The following is a 7,500-nucleotide window of genomic DNA, read 5'->3' as shown; positions in this document are numbered from 1 at the left end:
CACTGAATGAACCAAATATACAGTCCCACATAGGTTGTTACCACTTTAAGCCGCTGGAGGTGTAGTCCCTTGAGATTGTCCCTTTATTGATCTCAGACCCAGGCGAGGGTGTTGTGGGATCCTCACTGCATTGCGGTATCCTCCTGTTCTGAAAGGATGAGTGGTATTCCAGATGAATTGGTTCTTTGTGGGTTCAGTGTCCCAGTCCTGGTCCGGACACCCTAGGCAGCTGGATTTAGCAGAGAATGGTGGCCTGGCAAGCCGCCTGACGCGTTTCACTGCAAGGCACTGCAGCTTTATCAAAAACCGCTGATATTGCTGCTCTGCTTTTCGTTCCGCCCTGTCGGTTTAGGTACGTTACCGCCGTCACATTGTCTGACTGAACCTGAATGGCGTGATCCTGAAGAAGATGTGATGCCTGTGGAAGGGCGCTGTATATGACCCTTAGTTCCAGAATGTTGATCGGAAGAATGGTTTCCTGACTTGACCATTTTCCTTGGAACTGTTCCCCTTGGGTGACTGCTCCCCAACCTCTGAGGCTTGCGTCTGTGGTTAGCAGAATCCAATTTTGAATCCCGAACCTTCGGCCCTCGGTCAAGTGAGAAGTCTGAAGCCACCACAGAAGAGAAATCCTGGCTTTTGGTGACAGACGTATCCTCTGGTGCATGTGAAGATGCAATCCAGACCATTTGTCCAACAGATCCAGCTGGAAGGGACTTGCATGAAACCTTCCGTACTGCAGTGCCTCGTAAGAGGCTACCATCTTCCCCAGGAGGCGAATGCATAGATGCACCGATATCCGGGTCGGTCTTAGAACATCTCGCACCATCGACTGATTTACCAATGCTTTTTCCAATGGAAGGAATACTTCTGTGCCTCCGTATCCAGTATCATCCCCAGGAACGGAAGCTTCTGTGTTGGTTCCAGGTGAGATTCTGGCAGGTTCAGAATCCACCCATGATCCTGGAGTAGTCGTGTTGAGAGGGCAATGTTGTCTAACAACCTCTCACTGGATGGTGCTTTTATCAGCAGATCGTCCAGGTACGGTATTATGTTCACTCCTTGCTTGCAGAGGAGAAACATAATCTCTGCCATTACCTTGGTGAACACCCTCGGTGCCGTGGAGAGGACAAATGGCAGGGCCTGGAACTGGTAGTGACAGTCCTATAATGCAAACCTTAGATAAGCCTGATGAGGCGGCCAAATCGGAATATGAAGGTACGCATCCTTGATATCCAGAGACACCAGGAATTCCCCCTCCTCCAGACCTGAGATCACCGCTCTCAGTTGAGGTTTAAAATGGGCCTTACCGAATCATCCAGTTTCGGTGCCACAAACAGGTTGGAGTAATATCCTTTGTTTTGCAGTTGAAGTGGAACTGGAACAATGACTTGTACCAGTTTTTGAATTGCTGCCTGTACAGTCATGCTTGCTTCTGGAGAAGCCTGATTTGAAGAATCTGTGAGGTGGGAGTTCCTGAAAGTCCAGTCTGTAGCCCTGGGCGATAAGATCTTTGACCCATGGATCCAGGCATGATGTTGCCCATATGTGACTGAAATATCTTAATCGGGCTCCCACCTGCCTGTCTTCCAGGCAATGTGGTCCACCGTCATGCTGAAGGCTTTGAGGAAGCAGAACCGGAGGTCTGTTCCTGTAAAACTGCAGTTGCAGGTTTTCTGGGTTTACCGCCATTGCCCTTGAAGGCTGTAGAAGAACATTTGGATTTACTTTTAAATTTCGCTGTCCGAAAGGACTGCAGAGTTGGAGCAGAATAGGTTTTCCTAGCTGGGGGTGCTGCAATGGCCCTAGTCATCCATGCACAAGCAATAGTGGGTCTCTGGGCCACCCCAGCAGCTGTGTACAGGGATTTGAGAGTGGTCTCAATTTTGCGGTCAGCCGTGTCCTTTAAGGAGGCTGCCCCAGGGACAGGTAAGACTATCTTACGTGACAACCTAGATACCGATGCATTAACAATCAGTGGATTTTCCCACTTTTTCCTATCATCCTGAGGAAACGGGAAGGATGTGAGTAACCTTTTTGGGATCTGAAACTTCTTGTCCGGATTAACCCAAGTTTCTTCAAACAGAGAATTTAACTCCTTTAAAGCAGGGAAAGTAGCAGAGGATTTCTTTTTTACATTAAAATAAGATTCCTCATCCACCTCCGCCACCTTGTCAGGAATGTGCAGGACTTCTCTAATAGCTTCTATCAGGGCCTGTATTCCTTGTGACATGGCTACATCCCCCCCCACACAAGTCCACGTCACCCTCCTCCGCGTCTGATACGTCATCATCAGTGTCAGCCTGCAGGATTTGGGCCAGAGTACGTTTTTGTGGACAAATGGCAGGGGTCTGAGACGCTGGTATGGGAACTGAATCTCTAGTCATCAGGTCCTCCACAGACTGTCTTAAGTATTGCGTCTCTTTCTCATTATGGGATAATTTATCAGAAATATTTGAGATCATCCCTTTATGGGAATCCAACCATGCGGGTTCAGACCCACTAGCCTGAGAATGTGTACTATCCTGGGTACACTGTAGTGAATCACCCGGGGAAGACAAACACTCTGCTGTGCAGGAAACACACAGTGACGTGCGGTGAGTTCAATAGCTGGGGATGCACTGGCTTCTCCAGTACATCCCCAGCAGCCTGTGCGTAGAGCCGCCGGCGGGAGAGTGCAGCGGGTGCCGGCGCTGCTGAGGCTGTTACCTGAAAGGAGGAGGAGAGCGCCGGCTGCCACTGCACAATGCACAATGCTTACCTCCGCCACCGCGGCTGATGATCTGCTGCTGTCAACTGCAAGGTAAAACAGGGAGCACGGGTCAGGAAGGCTCACATCACCATGGCCCCAGCAGGAGATGAGTCAGGGGGAATGAAGAGAGGTGAGCTTTGTTCCACCGCCTCGTATGTGTGATTGGACAGCGGATCCAGCACTGGATCCGCTGTCCAATCACATGTGCCTCGCTGGCAGAGGATGCCCGTCCCTGTCAACGAGGCACATGTAGAAGTGACGCTTTCACTTTATTTTTCAATGGGCATTTACAGCCCAGTGCTTGGCCCCGCCCGCCCACCCGCGCTATCCCCGTTACCGTTGGCAACGGGAGGCACTTGCTATCAGTGCCTCCCAAACTAATTTAATGCCTTAAAATGATTATAATAATGTAAAGAAGATACTTATGACACAGAATATGTGTCATAAGTATCTTCTTTGTATTACTGTAATCATTAATGACAGGGGAGGCACTGCCTCCCCTGACTGCACATCCCTGGAGACACACTCCCTTGACATGGTAATGTGAAGGGCCACACACACTCACACACAGTAAAGGTGAAAGAACAGTTAACCCACACAGAGCCCGCAGGTAGACACAGAGAAGATGGAGCCAGCCACACCGCGCCCTTTATGTTAAAGCCAAGCTCAGCTGTGTCTCAAACTAAGCTCCTTAATAGGGCTTAGTATTCTAACACTGCTCCCCCCCTTACTATGACCTCCTGGTACCGCTGAGGAAACGTGGAGTCTTTGTGGAGGAGCTGCGCTTCCCTGCAAGTCCTGTCAGTGTGAGCTGCAAAGGGAAAATGGCGCTGGTGAGCTGCTGAATTCGCTCATAGTGAAGTCCCGCCCCCGTAATGGTGCGCGGCCTTCCCAGTTTTATTATACTGGCTAAGGTGTCCGAGAAGCTTAACAGAGGGTTAGAACCCCAGTGTAAGCTGTTTGCCAGTGTAGGGTAATGTTAAAAAGCTCAGCTTGCCCCTCACAGCTGAAACACACACACATACAGCATGTTGTACTGAGCCTGGAGATGCAGCCTGCATGTCAGTGCTGCGCTCCATACTCTGATGCCGCTATTACAGCCGGCGACCCACTAACCAGGACGCCGGCCACCTTCTCACCACTCTTCTTACTTTTGGCTCAGTTAGGGGAGGCGGCGTGCTGCGGGACTGTACGCTCGCCGTGGTGGAGCTTGCGAACAGGACCCTCAGGAGCTCAGTGTCCTGCCAGCGGGGAACGGGACCACTAACCCTATAGGAGGTTGGGTCGCTTTGCTGAAGCGGCCGCACTGACAAATTTAGAATATAGTATTTTTGGGATAATTTACACAAGGCCTAATTTTTTTTTATTAATAAATATTTTTTAAACAAAATAAACTCCATTTAAGATGGCGCCATTACTTAGGGGCCAGTGCTCTGGACTTGCCCCCCAGGCTAAAAGTTGCCAGCCAGCCCCTGGATGGGGGGACACAATTCCAAGGATAAGTCTTTAAAACCTGAACTGCTAATGGAAATGATAGGTAATTGGTAACCATACAGCTGGCCATGGTATTTCATGGCACTATAGTGGGAATGTGTACTGTTTTACAGGACGCATTCCAGCTGCAGCAGCCAGGGCGCCTGTGTCCCCTGCGGGACAACGTCGCTGACAGCGCTGGGACAGCTTGTCTGTACCCAGCGCCTGTCAGTGTGTGGCGGCGGGTGTCCGGTGCAGGGATTACCCTTTTCCCTGCACCAGACCAGAGGCTGCGGGGGCATTTGAATGTTGGCGCCCTCCGGGAGCCAATCGCGGCTCCCGGAGCGGCAGCCAATCGGAGAGGGGCGCGGCGAGCCAATTGGCGCTCGCCGCGTCATAGGCCCCGCCCCCGGCGTCTGACATCAGACGCCGGGCGGGAGCCTGAAGACAGGTCCGCGCGCAGGAGCGCGAAGAGGAGAGACGCCGCCGGGAGAAGACGCCGCGCCGAAGAGCGGTGAGGAGGTCCTGAGGCTGCGGAAGAGGCCAGAAGACGTCGGCCTGCGGGAAGAAGATGTCCAGCGGCGGCGGCGCTGGCCAGGACGGGCCAGCGGCAGAAGAGCTCATCCAGGCCAAGAAGCGCTGCAGTGGTGGGAAGCAATTGAGCTGTGCAGTTCCCCACTGCAGCCTTCTCCACCGCAGGTAGGCCCTTCTAAGGTGCCCCCCCTTCTCTCCTCCCTAGACCACCGGGTGTTCGGGCATTAGGCCCGTGGGCACAGTCAGGCCCTCCCGGCCTGTGGGCACGTAGTCAGGCCCTCCCGGCCTGTGGGCACATAGTCGGGCCCTCCTGGTCCGTGGGGGCATTTAGTCGGGCCCTCCTGGCCCGTGGGGCATTTAGTCAGGCCCTCCTGGTCCGTGGGGCATTTAGTCGGGCCCTCCAGGCCCGTCGGCCACGCGTAGTCGGGGGACCCCCCCGGCCCGTGGCCCAGATAGGCAGGCACTAGGCCTGGGGGCACAGGTTGGGCACTAGGCCCGTAAGGATAGTCAGGCCAGGGCCTGTGGCAGCGGTTAGGCGGGCATTAGGCCTGAGGGGCACATCAGGCAATAGGCCTGTGGGACATTAGAGGGCATTAGGCCCTAGTGTATTCTGGCCAATTAGGTAAACAGGTGACGCTGGGTACTAGGCCCAGGTCACCCAACGGGTGACAAGTTAGGCGGGCGCTAGGCCCGTGGGTGAAGTCAGGCCTCCGGCCTGGGCGCAGTCAGGGGGCGCTAGGTCCAGCGAGTAAGTACCCCCAAGGTGAATAAAGGTGGCACTGGGCATTAGGCCCGGGCCACCCGGAGGTGTTTAGGTGGGCAGGCTGTGTGGCGCCCACCCCCTTTCCAGCGGTAGGGATTAAAAGGGACAACACCGTTTTATGTTGTACTCCGTGATGTATGTTGTTACCGTGCAGGGCAAAGTGTCTGTTTGTTTTAAGTTTGTGCATAGTTGTGTTGCACCACTCACACGAGCTAGTTTGAGGGCTCTGTTTATGTAGCTAGTGTAGCGGACGCACACTAGGGTAGTTCTAGGCCCTGCACGGCTGTTTGTTTGTTTGCCTCCTTACAGGGACCTGTAAGTGGAGAAGATCGGAGTGCAAGACTTGTGACGGTGAGTAGCATCCGTGTACGTTTGTCCCTTTGTCTGTCCCCGAGCGCCGGAATAGGGATTGCTCACGGACGTGAGAATCACCTTCATCACACTACGTGCGTGAGTGCGAGTGTGTGAATGCTGGGTGGCTGAGGCTTTGTGCCAGTGATGACCTTTCACCCAACCGGTGAAGGTCGCGGTCACCCCTGGGGTATCCCCTTTTCCAGTGGAAGAAGGGTTGATACCCCCTTTAAGGTAAACTATTCTCTCCTCAGCTCGGTCGTCGGTCAGCTCCGAGAGGGAATCGCCGTGTCCGGATCCGATTGAAGATTGCCAGGTCCGTTGAAGGTTCCGGTACCTGAAGGTGAGAGAGAGCGGCGCCTGGTGAGTACCGAGACTACACCTGCACGGCAGCAGGCACCACCACACGCGCAGCCGCACCTCTTACATTTTGGCGTAGTCGGCAGGATCAAAGAGACCGGATCACGGACACGATGTGGAACGCCACCAAGAAGACCTCCATGCGGACGGCTCCGGGCTAGACTCACCCCCGGACGTGTGCGGACCAGAGCGACTGGGTGACGGTGTCTGGGGCAGACCTCCTGAAGATGGTGCAGCGGTCGGTCCAGCGTGGAAAAGAAGAGCGCCGGGAGAAGGGGCGCAAGAAGGTCGCTGTGACGCCCTGCAAGAAATGTCGGCAAACGGGGCACTTTGCCGACGAGTGTACTTGGCGAGAGACGTCCCCAAAGAAGGTGGTCCAGGAAGCGGATCGAAGACGTCAGAAGGGCCAAGCGAAGAAGGAGTCCTGGTGTTTGCTCTGCGGAAACTACGGGCATGAGCATAACAGTTGTCCCTGGGACGAAGAGTTGAGCCAAGACGAGGTTGATTCCTGGTGTGAAAGCTGTGGAGATCCCCGACATCGGCTCCTGGAATGTCCATGGACTGAAGACAGGACGGACTACGAGGCCACGGTGAAGCAGATGACAGAGTCTCGTCAGCAACTTTGGAACCGGGTGGCTGCAGAGCCCGTGTGTGCGCTCTGCGAGGCGAGAGGACATGCGCTTCCCGATTGTCCGTGGAATGAAGACCGGATGATTGCGGATGGTCGTGCCCAGAGATGGGAGGAGGAAACCAGGGAATGGAGCGGAAGACCCTGCTTGAAGTTAGTTCGCAGGTGCCCATTTCCTCTGAGCCGGAACCAACGGGTGGAGATTCCTCAGCGAAGGAGGTGAACAAAGGAACCCGTCTTGGAGAAGGTGGCAGTGGCCCTCCATTGTTGGAAGTGTCGACGACCAGGACATGCGGCCAGTGAGTGCCCCTGGGAAGATGCCGCGGACCTACTCTGTCCCAAGAAAGTGACCCCAGTAAGGCAGAATCCTTTCCCGCATAAGGCGGAGGTGGACGACTGGGAGGTGAAGAGACCACGCTGCGAAGAAAAGCGTGAAGACCCAGTGACGGAGACGTCCGGAATCTCCCCGCGATGGAACCGTCCACGACCAGGACGTGCGGAACAGATGTGTCCTGGGTACCTAGAGATGCCAGCGGAAGCGAAGGAGTACGCTGAGGAAGTAACGATGCCAGCGGAAGCAAAGGAGTACGCTAAGGAAGCAGAGGTGCCAGCGGAAGCGAAGAAGTACGCTGAGGAGGA

The sequence above is a fragment of the Pseudophryne corroboree genome, chromosome 1, assembly GCF_028390025.1.
Source record: "Pseudophryne corroboree isolate aPseCor3 chromosome 1, aPseCor3.hap2, whole genome shotgun sequence".
Taxonomy (NCBI): Eukaryota; Metazoa; Chordata; class Amphibia; order Anura; family Myobatrachidae; genus Pseudophryne; species Pseudophryne corroboree.
Note: the sequence above shows the minus strand (reverse complement) of the source record.